Below are 13253 nucleotides of genomic sequence, written 5' to 3'. Positions count from 1 at the left end.
TTTCTCTTGAAAAGATTTACTTTGGCCCATGACAGACAGTTACTATAGGGACTGGTAACCTTAGTCCATTCTCAGTTTGAGCTCATTCAAAGCCGTTTTTCAGTCTGTGTGAAGGTTGGTCTATTCCTGTCTTGTCCTTCCTCTATGGGTGTTGCCCTTTGGGATTACCATGTGAAAGTTTGGATTCTCCCTATTCCCAACTACCCTTGTATTTGTTAGGCTTTAAATGTAATGCTTCCCGCAGCCCTGTGAGACTAAAGATACACTTAGCTTGTCATTCCACTAGTTGTTGCCTTTAGCCTGAGCTGTTGCCCATTGGCTTCTGTGGTTAGAGTCTTTTGAACTCCTTGGCTTTTCAGTTCGTAGGCTGTAAGATTTGAATCAGCAAATGCCCAAAGGAGAAAAGCTGCACCAAATGTCAAGCTTGTGTATGTGTTTCCCTTCTCTCCACAACTTGGCCCACGTCTTGGTGTCTCTCTAACATTCAGATGGCAGCAAACAGATGTTTTCTTACTTTATCCAGCTTTTCTAAAATTTCTTTAGACTTCACCTGATCTTACGTTATTATTGAACTATCATCTCAATTACCCCAGGAAGAAAATTTACAATTTTATGTTTTATTTTTTTATTTTCTATATTACCTCAGTTTCTGTAGAGACCTTTTACCTCACTGTTCGGTCTAGTTCCTGTGTTAGCAGTAAGATGGAGATAAGGTGGAGACTAAGAATACTGGGGGGAAATCACTGATGAATGATATGTCTCGTTCTTTTTGTTTTTCCTCTCCTTATTTATTACTCTGGCAGCCTACACCTGCCTTTCTTCATTTGACCCAGTTGCCCAGATAAGAAACCCACTCTGGTAAAGACCTGACTTTACTCTCATGAATGTCTGCATGTTAGGATTAGCTAGATGATGAACACCATGCCAGAGTTCTTTGTGTGAGACTTTTGCAGACTTTTGTTAGCCCTTTAGTTTGCCTCTTGCCAACGCTGCTCAGATTGTTGAGGTTTTCTAAGATTCTGTAGGTCAAACCTCTCTACCTGCATACCAGATGAGCCCTTCTCTCTTTCCTGACTTCACTTGTGGGAGGTTAGCCCTCGGTTCTTTTTTCCCCATCCAATCATAATTGTTCATGAATTCCAGAAGGCCCTCAAAGTATCTGTCGTCCCTTTCTCTCTTCTCTTTTTTATCAACACTGTTAAATATTAACCATATATTTGCATAACTCTTTCTTACTTACAGTGGAATATTGGAAGGCTCGATCATTAAGTGTGAGCCCCACCAAACTAGGACTCATACAACACTCTCCTCCAGGCCAAAACTTTTGATATCCACTGGGTTTTTTTAATACTATCTTATATGTATCTAAATTTGTAAGGATTTAGTTAATGCCTGAGTTATGTGACAATAAGAAATCAGTCAAATCAGCACTACAGAAGTGCAGCTTAGACCTAGGGACCGGAACCAAGGACCACAAAAACCTGTTAACCAATAAGTTTCACTTGTACTTCATGTTTAACAACTGCTGAGGGTGAATGGGAAGTGAGGGAAAAAGAGTTTAACTTCATATCACAGAAACTTGCACTAAAATGAAGAGGAAAATGACCCAGTTCCTGGTTCAAGTCACTGTAATCTGCTTCAATAAATAATAACAGCACACAAGGAAAACAAACACTATATGATAGGAACAATGGATAATTAATTACCAGATCAGGGAGGACAGATTACACTTGCTATGGGATTTCATTAAAGAAGGATTCCAAAAAGTACTGGCTTCTTCTGAGAAGACTTCTCAGAACAGGTAGCATTTAAACTGAGTCTTGAACAAGTATATAGAGGGTAGGGAACAGGCCTTCCGGGCAGGGAACAGGCACAGTGTCAGGAATGGCACAAAGGGCTTCTGGAATAGGGGACAAAACTGGCTGAACACAGGACTGCTACGTGTTGGGGAATATGGGGGAAGGCTGGCTGAGGTTGGTTAAATGAAACATAATTAGATGGAAGAGAAAGTAGGTGCAAAGACACACGGAAGACTGTAGAAAGCCCCTGAAGATGGAGGTCAGCATAATAATATGAAGAACTCAGTGGTACTTTGACACTGTATGAATGTCTAGGTTTAAAAAAATCAGGAAAACACAATAAAAGAATAAACTACTGATATAATGATATGTAACCAGAGGCCAGATACCAAAGAATACACACTGTGTGTTTCCACGTATGTCATATATGGTGATAGAGGTCAGCTTAGGTGTTGCCCTGGGAGAGTATGGAACAGAAAGAAGTAACAGAGAACCGTGTAGGGTGTTAGAAATATTTTATAATATCTTGATCTGGTGTTGGATACATGGGTGCATAGAGATGTAAAAACTCAGTTATTAGCAATGCAGTTAACCTACTAGAGTTTTTTTAATATATGCGTACATTAAAAAAAACTCTAGTAGGTTAATTAGGCTGTCAGTTGTGTGAAATAAATTTTGGTCAAGGAATAGCCAAGGTAGTAATGCAGTAATAAGTTATAAATGTACTCACTGTGCTCTAGAATGTCACAATTGGAATACAAGAAATATGTGTAAGAAAAAAGACAAATATTCAATATTGATGGTTGGATGAGCTGAATAAGTTAGATCACTCTACTTTCAATTTAAGAACTTGGCCAGTGTTTGGATACCTTCGAACAAAGAAAAAAAAGAAATACAATTTTTATTACGCATATGCTATGTATCAATCCCTGACTTCTATTTTGACACATATAAACATGGGAAATATTGCACCTTGTAACTGAGACAATGAAGATGAGTGAGGTAGCTGGTTTTGACACTAGAGGCTGAGAAAACCATCAGCTCATAATTGTAAGAAGTCTGAAGTCGGAGGAAAAGAATCAAGAGGAAATAGTGGTAAGTGCCAGGAGCTTCTGGAAACTACATCAGAGATGAAGACTCCAGGATTGTTGAGCTTTCTAAGAGTCCCAATAACTCAGATAAAAACAGAGGGCTTAAAACTGAATCCTGGGGATATATGTATGCATATAGCTGATTCACTTTGTTACACAGCAGAAACTAACACAACACTGTAAAGCAATTATACTCCAATAAAGATGTAAAAAAAAAAAACTGACTCCTGCAAAGTAACAATTGTTACGACAAACAGTAAAGAATTATAAGAAGAATAATCACATGCCTGTCCCAACAAAGAAATATCCTAAGCTCCATCTCACCATTTCTCCGATTGGCCTTTCACAAAATACAGTCCCATCAGCTGAATATAGGTTTGTCAAGTAACTGTGAGTAAGACTGAATTAAACAAAAATAAATCAATTCCTTCCTCCAAAACTTTTCAGAGTATGTAATGAAACAAAGTGAAACTTGAATTTCATGTCGGGATGTAGAGTACAGTTCTTCCCAAATGCTTCTGTCTTGTAACTACATTAACATCATCTAAAACCAGTGTTCTGCAGGACAGAGATTGTGAAACGCTGCTCTCATCGTGTAAGATATCAAGTCTTTCTGAAAATCCATTCTTCCTTCTGCCCTTTCTCCTGTTGTCCCTGTCACCTGGAATGTCTGTCCCAAGCTCCACCTGCCAAAACCCTACCCATTTTTAGGATCCAAGAGATAATAAAAGGCTTACATTACTGAAAGGCAGAGAAAGAAATCCCTTCCTAGGGATCTACATTTCCTTCCTAGGGAAAAGAAAAATTGTAAAGTATACCACAGTGACCTTAAGTCTATGAATGTAACTACGTTGTGTTACTTGGAGTTCTGTAAAAGTCAATGTGCTACAATATACATGGATATGAATGTTTGATCTCTTACAAGTAGAACTTGCTGATAACTTTCATCATGAGCGAGGTTAATGATTAAGGGAGCCATTGTATTTGGCTCAGCCCTTATAACTAGGGAATATTAAAATTGGAAACGTCCCTAGATATTAGCAAATCTATCCACCTCCTATTCTAAGTAAGGAAACTGAGACCTTCATAGATTGGATACTTATATTAACAAAGGAAAAGGATATAAGATTGGCAGACCTACCTTTTAGATTAAGAATTTTGAGATTTTTATAGACTACTAGGACATTATGTCCACTGATATTGAGACAATGTGTTTCTTTTATTAATTAATTTATTTATTTTTGGCTGTGTTGGGTCTTCATTTCTGTGCGAGGGCTTTCTCTAGCTGCGGCAAGCGGGGGCCACTCTTCATCGCAGCGCGCGGGCCTCTCACTGCCGCGGCCTCTCTCGTTGTGGAGCACAGGCTCCGGATGCACAGGCTCAGCGGCCATGGCTCACTAGGCCCAGCTGCTCCGCGGCATGTGGGATCCCCCCAGACCAGGGCTCGAACCCGTGTCCCCTGCATTAGCAGGCAGACTCCCAACCACTGCGCCACCAGGGAAGCCCCGACAATGTGTTTCTTAGTCATCATTTCCTATTGCACTGACCAAGCGAGGTGCCAGTCAGTAGTTGTACAAAGGGAAAAAGAAAACTTTAGAAACTCCCAATTTATATACACAGGGAAATTCATCATTCATGTTATTTAAGCTAACTGGATGCAGTTTATCAGCTACATTGAGGAATGGTGAAGTGAAGTGTCTTTACAATTAACATGTTAGTTTGTGTCATGACCTCCCTGGTGTTCAAGTGAGTTAACGGTTAGCACTCAACTAGGCACTTAAGAGTCCATTATAAATCTGGACTAAACATTTATTTGTGGCATCTTTATTCTTCTTTGGTGCCCTTAGGCAGAATTAGCCCTCTTATGTTTTGATAAATTCAAGTATTAAACAGGGCTAAGGTTTCACAAGTTCTTTGGCCTAAACATGGGGGTAAGAGAGACCAATGAGCTGGAGTACTTCTAGATTTAAGAATGGTCAGATTGAGGAAGAAGAGTCTTATGCCAGAGGTGAAAGAAGACTGATTATAATTACCTATTTTTAAAAATTCCAACCCTTTTCAATGTTCTAAAGTGATCAGGAAGTACATGGGTATGCTAGGAAGTAAGGGAGTCAAGCAAGAATATTCTCTAAGAGTTTGTGGATGGCAATGAAGAGGAAAGGAAGATAGAGACAATCCTGGAAAAGGTTTTGGTTGGCCATAATAATGAAGTCAGAAGGAGAAGAAGAAGAAGAAGAAGAAGAATGACACATGCAATGGGAAAGAGAAAGCAAGAATAGAGAAGCAAAAGGGAGAGTAGAAAAATGAGACAAACTTGGAGAAGGAAATGAGGAAGAAAACTGGGTGAAAGAAGGAAGCACTGATGGTAGACCACCTGACACTCAAACATTAACACGATGCACATTTAAGATGTGCCATCAACGGCCATGGTCATTACCCTCAAATAGTTTACAGTATGTGTTTCAGAGACATTTATAAATTGAAAATGCCATTAAAATAAGTGCCAGGGTATACGTATTCATGGAATTGTATGGGAGAATAAAAAGTCCCCCATCAAAGAGCCTTCTGAGACATCGGAAAAAAAGGAAAAACCTAAAAAGCATAAGACTCTTCCTATTTTCATTTCCAATGATACATCCCAATCTTGATGATCAATCAGCGATTTAAATATCAACTATAAACACAGTATTTTATGAGCTGCTATGCAGTATACTATACTAGAGCAATAGAACAGAGAGGACCTCAAACCCTCTGTTCCCTCAAATTGAAAGGCACGCTTCCTGACCTCTCCAGACCACTACTGGACACAGGGAACACACACTAATGTTTCAGGACCCCAACCAGCAGTCACCTGCTTAGTGATTACTTCCATGACACACCCTCACTAACACCACTGACTTTCCTGCTCCTACGGGACATGACACATATTTCCTATTTTAACACATACCACAGTGCATTATGATTGCAGGTAGATGTTCTAACAATTTAAAAGAGAATGATGACTTTTTTGCTCTTTACATCTTGTTATTTCCCTACTCATAATATTTCTTGAAGAGAAACCATAAAAATATAAACAAACACAAAAAACAGATAATATACAAAACGTGTGCTTTGCACCTTAACACAAACTTAAGTAAAATTAGTTCTGACAGTATCCGGCATGACAAACTTCCATGGTACAAATGAGAATGGACCAAGGTTTGAGCAGGTACAGGAGACAATCCAGGCATGAACACCACCAAGGAAAGGTAGACAGGAAGTAACATGGTGTGTAGGAAATCACGAGACCAGTCTGATGGGAAGAGACTTAAACAAGACTGAAACTCACTTTCTAAACCTCCATCTCCAATTGGACAATTCACAAGACACAGGTGCACCAAAGTGGCCAAATATTCAATCCCTTTAATGGGGAGGAACAGTTTAAAATTTTATTGCTTTAGTTTGCCCAAAAGCAACTGTCAAATGTTGGCAGGACACAATGAAGGCTTACCTTTGTTAACATAGTTAAGTCTCTCTCTCTCACAACTAGCCCACTTGGCTCCACGTTCCTTAGCGCACCTGACGCACTTACACAGCATTGATGGGCTTTACACAACTGGAAGGTCACATCTTTATTTCTTATTGCAGGAACACAACATCCGGAAACTTTATTTCTATCAGAAGCTAAAGCAAAATTATTGTAAAATGAGTCATTTAAACCATACATTTTATCACCGTTAAAAAGCATCTGCTCTGTGCTAAGGATTAGAAATGACTCCTGTCCTTAAAGCCTCATTAAGGAGGAAGATCTATAAACTCAAATTTTCAATCACATGAGATAAAGCACAGAAGCGCCTATGGAGGCCAAAAGTTGTATCTAAGTGACGGCTTCATGATAACCCTGAAGTACAGTCTGGAAAGATGAGGCTATGCAGAGGTGGAGTAGGAGGTGCATTAACTGCACAGGGAGCACCTGTGCGAAGACACTCAAGCCTGACACCTGCTGGGCACTGTAAATACTGCAGGTGGGGATGACTAAAGACCAGGGGTCCAAGTGTGAGAAGAGACAGAAATGAAAATAGAGATGTTGGCCCAAGCAAGCCTGGGAGAGAGCATGGCTTGTATCCCACAGGTGATGAGGCCTGGGGCTACCACTGGCTGAGTAAGGGTGCCTCCGCTGATGAGAAAAAGGCGCCCCGCAGCTGAAGGACCAATTAGATAAAGAGAGTGATCACAAAAAGCTCCCCTTCCTCAGGGCCAAAGAGCCCCAGGAGGCTTGGTCGAGCACAGTTCAGACTACAGGCCTCTGTGCAGAGCACACGCTGGGCGGCTAGTATGCACTAACTCTGTGTGGGCAAGCCATTAGCAGCATTATTTTAGGCATATCTTGTCATGTTAGAAGATCACTCAACCCGAGGAGGCAGATGAACTTAGAGGAACTGAGACCAGGGGCCGCGAAACCACCCAGGAGTTTCTGCCATAGTCGGGGCAAAATGTAATGTGGATGAAGAAGCAAATTTAGGAGGAGGCCAAAATTTACAAGCTAGACCCACTGGATGAAAGTCATAAAGAAAGTTCAGGGAAGGAATTCTGAAGAGAATGGGCTCTACAATAAATTTTTCTTACATTCAATGTAAAATATTAGGCAAAATTAAGTACAGTGGCTTTTAAGGTCCCTTCCAGCTCTAATTTCTTATGATTTCTAACTTATTACTCTGGTTAAGTAAAGTCCCTTCAGAGGTACAGAACAGTTCCTACACCTGAATGGGATGCAAAGAATAATCTGACTTCTCTTCACCAGGGGATGAGTTGAACTGTCCTTGCAGAAGAGGTAACACATGGTGAGAACCCCAGATCCTAGAAAAGGGCCAGGCACACGATAAGTATTCAGCTTTTTGAAAACAAATGAACAATCATTTCCTCTCCTAGATCCTCACACCCTTTCTCTGCTGGCTGCTTTCTTTCAGCTTATAAACTTCCTCAGTATACCCACTTAAAAAGCCCTCAGACCTATGATTCTTTGGATCTTCTTGTGGGTAACCTAAGTCTCTCCCATGCCTTCAAACACCTCTCCTCCGCAAAAGCACAGATCTGAACCTTGGGCCCAGACCTGTCTACCAGGCCCCTCTAAAAGCACTGAAGATGAAGTAAGATCCTCTTCCCACCCCCAATACCTTCCTACTGTGCTCTGTATCTCTCAAAAAGATGCAGCTGTAAACTGTCACCCACGCTTGCTGCCCTCCCTTTTCTAACTGGTCACCAGGCCCCACCCATTCTCTCTCAGATCTGCAAAATCCAGTCCAACCTTTTATAACTTAAGTGGGAACCTTAGATTACAATTCACCCTGCACCCAATCAAGTGCCTTGCACATGGAGGTCCGAGTAAGTCTCTAAACCAGAAGTCCATCTCACTGTTCTTCAGGGTTTCCCACAGCCTTCAGGATAAACATCTAAACTTCTGACAGGACAAACAAGGCCCCCTTCTCTTGGGCCCCACTAAGTTTCCAGTATCAACTCTCATTTCTTTCCCAAACCCTGAGTTCCAGTCCTATACCTTAGTTTTGCCATATTTTCTTATATTTCTCAAACTTTGACACACACTGCTCCCTCCTGCCACCCCAGGAGCTTCTACATATCCTTAGAAAGGATGGCACCTCCTCCAAGAAGCCTACCCTGAACTTTCCCTTCCAAGATTCTGTGCTCTGCAAAGGGGAAAGGTGGGGGAGAGGGATACATTAGGACTTTGGCGTTAACATAGACACACGACTCTATATCAAATAGATCATCAACAAGGACCTACTGCACAGCACAGGGAACTCTACTCCATAGCCTGGAACAAACTGTGCGGGAAAAGAATCTGAAAAGGAATGGATACATGTATAACGGAATCACTTTACTGTACACCTGAAACTAACACAATATTGTACATCAACTATCCTCCAACAGAAAATAAAAATTAAATTAAAGAAAAAAGAGATTCTGTGCTCTATAGCACCAGAACTCACTTCTTCCAGAGCACTGACTACTGTGCTTGTGTTTACCTGCCGCCCAGTAGAAGGGAAGATTACCTAGGGCAGAAGCATCGTCTCCAGCAGCCCTTGGTTCTGACAACTCATTCAAGTGCCAGGATACTTTACACACATAACCTGCTTAATTAATTCTAAGAACCCACAGAAAGAGTGGTTATTAATGTCATTTTACAAGTGTGGGGATTGCAGTTCAAAAGTAACCTGCCCAGGCCACAGACAGCATAAGCCCTGGAATTCAAACCCTAAGCTGCCTTCACACCAGTGCTCTTTCCACTATATGATACGACTACTGAAAAACAGATTTTTTTTTCCTGAGCCCTGTTTTAATGGAAAGGAAATAAAGCTGGGATATACCAATTTCCTAATCGCTTTGGCGTGTACCAGGCAAAGTCGTTCAACAGACCAGGTAATATCTGTGGAACAACTAACGATGCTCCAAACTGTCCTAAGTGTTCTACATTGTAGGGTCTACAAGCATTAACACAGTTCGACCTTGTAACCTCCAGAGAGAGTGAGTCCTGTTCAGCCCATGCTACAGATGAGAACACTGAGACCTAGAAGCCTTAGAGCACTCGGCCGGGGTCACCGAGCCGGCAGGAGTCCTAGGCCGCACGCCCCATCTAGCGCACGCACACCCGGACACTGGGCACCGGTTCTAGTGCCCACCCTCCACCTTGCACCATCTAAAACCCCGCTTCGCAGCGCCCACACAAGAGCCCCTGGAAGCGGGAAGTACAAAGCTGTCTCAAACAGATGAACCAGTTTGCAGGGCAGAAGTTGAGACACGGATGTAGAGAACAAACATATGGACACCAAGGGAGGAAAGCCGTGGGGGGTGGGGATGGTGGTGTGCTGAACTGGGCGACTCGGATTGACGTGTATACACTGATGTGTATAAAATTGATGACTAATAAGAACATGCTGTATAAAAAAATAAAATAAAATTCAAAAATCAAAAAAAAAAAAAGAATACTGTCTACTGTCCTCTGCGCCCCCTGGAACACTCACTGTAAATATCCAGGAGGTGCTTGCAGAATGAATGAATCCATGAACAAACAAGCTCACTCATTTCAAACGTGCAGTCACATGCGAAATCTGACCTTCTGAAAAGTTAAGCTTCTGGAAGGAGCCCATTTTCTTAATGTATTCAGCATCGAGTCATCACAAAATATGAACTCTTATAAAGTACTGGCCCCTCACTTCCCATGAGAAAGCAAAATTCCTCAGCAGGGAAATGGGAGGGTAGCAGACATTACCCGCAAAGCTTTAGGAAGGCTGCGGCTCGCTGAGCACGTCACTAGGGCCCCTGACCGCCTGCCTGGTAGTAGGACAGACACACCAGGAACGGCTGCTGACCGGCAGAAAGAGCGCCCGGCCAGGCAGGCAGCACACCCCGCACCCTGCCAAGCGAGGTCTGGCCAGCAAGGGAAAGACGCTCTCCACTGCAGAACCGCCCATCACTAGAAAGCCAGGTCCTGCCACGGCCTGGACACACGAGGCCTTCCTTACAAGGGTTACACATCTGTGGCCTTGCTCTGCCTCGAAGAAAAGACAGTGACGGCGACAACGTGACCATCTCCAGATGAACTTTCAACTTCGTTTCAAGTGCCTGGGTGCTGGGTCACAGTGGATTTCTAAACTCTTCCAATATTCAAAAATACCAATTTCTAAGATGCAGAAGGGGTGTTAAACATACACTTAGCACAGACCCCAGTCCCACTCCTGAGTATTTTCTCAAGTGAGGTAAAAACCCAAGTTCACATGGAAACCTGCCCTGGGATGTTTACAGCAGCTTTATTCCTGATCCCCTCAAAACTGGAAACATCCCACAAGTCCTGCCACCCGCACGCGAATGGACAAACGGAAAATGGAATACAACACAGCCAGAAAAAGGAGTGGCTTCTCATACCCGCAACAACAGGGATGACGGACTTCCCTGGTGGTCCAGTGGCTAAGACTCCACACTCCCAATGCAAGGGGCCCGGGGTCCATCCCTGCTCAGGGAACTAGATCCCCCACGCCGCAACTAAAACATACTGCACGCGGCAATGAAGATCCCATGTGCCGCAACAAGACCCAGCACAACCAAGTAAATAACTACCTAAATAAATATTTAAAACAACAGCAAAAAAAACAAACCCGGGAGGAATCTCGCATAGGTTTTGCTGAGCCAAAGCAGCCAGAATCAAAAAGCTACATGCTGTTGTTCCGTTTATCTGACTTTCTGGAAAAGCCAAAACCTTCGGACGGAGAGGAGATTAGTGGCCAAGAGGCTAGAGGCACCCTGGCGCCAAAGGGCAGCAAATGGGATGACAGGATTGCTCTGCCGCCTGATGGCGATCAAAACTCCTACAACTGTGCACTACAAGTGAACTATGCTTCACGGCTACTAAGGACACACAAGTTATTACATTTTGAAAAATGTGCCGGCCAGCCATCCCCGGCATGACAAGTGCAGTAAGAGGGGCGGGGAGGCGAGGCAAGTGGATCAGCTGGAGTTCTGAAGGTTCTCCCCACTTTCAGTTTCCCTCCCCTGGCATGTCTCCCCGCCCGGCCCACTGCTGCTCAGGCCGCCCACCCGGGCCGCCTGGAGTTACCCAACCGGAAAAGCCAGAGCCCAGGCTCAGCCGCGCCTCCAGGCACAGGAAGGGCAAAAATAGAAAGCGCCAGTGCGCAGTGGAGGGCTGGAAACCCTCGGACCTCAGATAACTGCGGAGAACCGGGGCTCGGAGTCAACATCGGCTCCAGGCGGTCCCAGCGTCCCGACCCCGGCCGCGACACACTTTCCACAAAACTGACACACACGCGCGGGTCGCGCGGGCTTCCCCGCCGGGTCGCCTGGAGGCCGGTCCCCCGCAAGCTGAGCGCACGAAAGGGCGCCCCAAAGGCGCCGGCCCAAGCCGCCCGCTGCGCTTTCCCTCCGGAAGGTGGGCTGCGGGGCCCAAGCGTAAACCCGGAGACAAGGTACACGCGCACCACGCAGCCACAGGGGACGAGGGGCCGGGCGCCCACCTGGCCGGACACCCTGCATTTCTGGAATCACCGGACTTGTGTGTAAATTTCCCTTTGGCGTGTCATTTTCCAAAGGCCACGCAAGATCAGGGGACAGCACGCCTCCTCTCCAAGTGTCCTGCCAGCCCACCCACTTAAGATCAGAGGGACAAAATGCCTAACTAAAACAAAACAAAACAGAAACACAAAAAACTGGAGAGAGGGAGGAAAGGGTGCCCTCAAAAAAAAAAAAAAAAAAAAAAAACCTAAGCACGTTGAAAGCGCTAAGAATAAACTACCAGGCAAAAGAAACCCTACATGTCAAATCCTAAAGTACAGAAGGGCAAGCCCGCCGGCAGTCCAGGCCCGGGGAGACCGGGGTCCCCAGCCCTGCAGAGCCAACCGCAGACCGGCTCGGGCGCCCCTCAGAAGCCCGGGGTCCCCGCGGCCGAGTCTGCGCCCCCGGCCGGCGCCGGCTCCCCTCTGCCCACCCTGCGCGCGGGGGCTGGAAAAGGCCGCGGAGAACCACGGCGGGGCGGGAAGGGGGGCTCCAAAGAAGGTCTGGCGACTCGAGTCGCTCCGTTTCTCGGTGGGCTCAGCGCGCGCCGTGGGGGAAGAGGGGCGGGGGTCCGGAAGGAGGGGACCGGTGGCACTTACGTAGACCGGCAGCGGCCACGGGCAGACGGCGGGCTCGGCCCCCACGAGCGATTCCAGCCTCAGCTCCAGCTTCTCCCCCATGTCTTCGCGCGCCGCCCCCGCACCGTGCTAGTCTGCCGGTTGGGGGAGGGGCGCGGCGCCGCCGGCGGGGGCGGGGCAAACAGGCAGGCGGGCAGTGAGGGGAAGGGGCCTGGTCTGGGCCTCAGCCACCGCCGCCGCGCTCCCGTCCGGCCCCCGGCTCCCTCTTTGTGGTCACAGGCCCCGGGCCTCCAGCGCTGCTGCGAACTCGGGCCTGCGTGAGGCGAGCACAATGAGCCGGGGACCGGGCCGAACCACTCGCGGCGCGCGCGGCCCACCCTGTGGACACGCCCGCTCTCACGCACGCACGCACGCACGCACGTCTTCGGCTGCCCCCAGCCACACCCACCGGCCCGAAGTGGGGACCCGAGGAGACCCCTCGGGGCCTGGGGTGGCGGGTTCGACTCCCGCCCTTGACGTACCGTGACACCCCCCCCTTCCCCCCAATAAGAAGACTATAATTCCTCATTAAATATGACAGCTGGAATCCCGGCTTCTGTTCACAAAAATGCCGTGTATTTAGCCTATGCTAGGCACCAGACCGCGGACGCTCAGTACTGGCAAAAAAGGAAATGCCCTGCCCTCGTGGCACTGCCATTTTAATTGGAATAGTAGGGACAATGTTCAAG

General features: G+C 45.8%; 1 protein-coding gene across 2 annotated transcripts in view; it reads right to left on the bottom strand.

Annotated features, from left to right (window-relative positions):
- Window positions 1–13032, bottom strand: part of LOC309807093 (uncharacterized protein) — a 142066-nt gene extending 129034 nt beyond the window's left edge. For both annotated transcript variants that reach the window (XM_082626331.1, XM_082626330.1), the window contains exon 1: window positions 12547–13032. The gene's annotated coding sequence lies outside the window, so the exon portion shown is untranslated. The remainder of the gene's footprint in view (window positions 1–12546) is intronic.
- Between the last annotated feature and the right edge of the window lie 221 nt (window positions 13033–13253).

This window comes from Mesoplodon mirus (assembly GCF_964341445.2).
Source record: "Mesoplodon mirus genome assembly, chromosome: 7".
NCBI lineage: Eukaryota > Metazoa > Chordata > Mammalia > Artiodactyla > Ziphiidae > Mesoplodon > Mesoplodon mirus.
The sequence above is the reverse complement of the archived record's forward strand: the minus strand, read 5'-3'. Positions and strand labels throughout refer to the sequence as shown.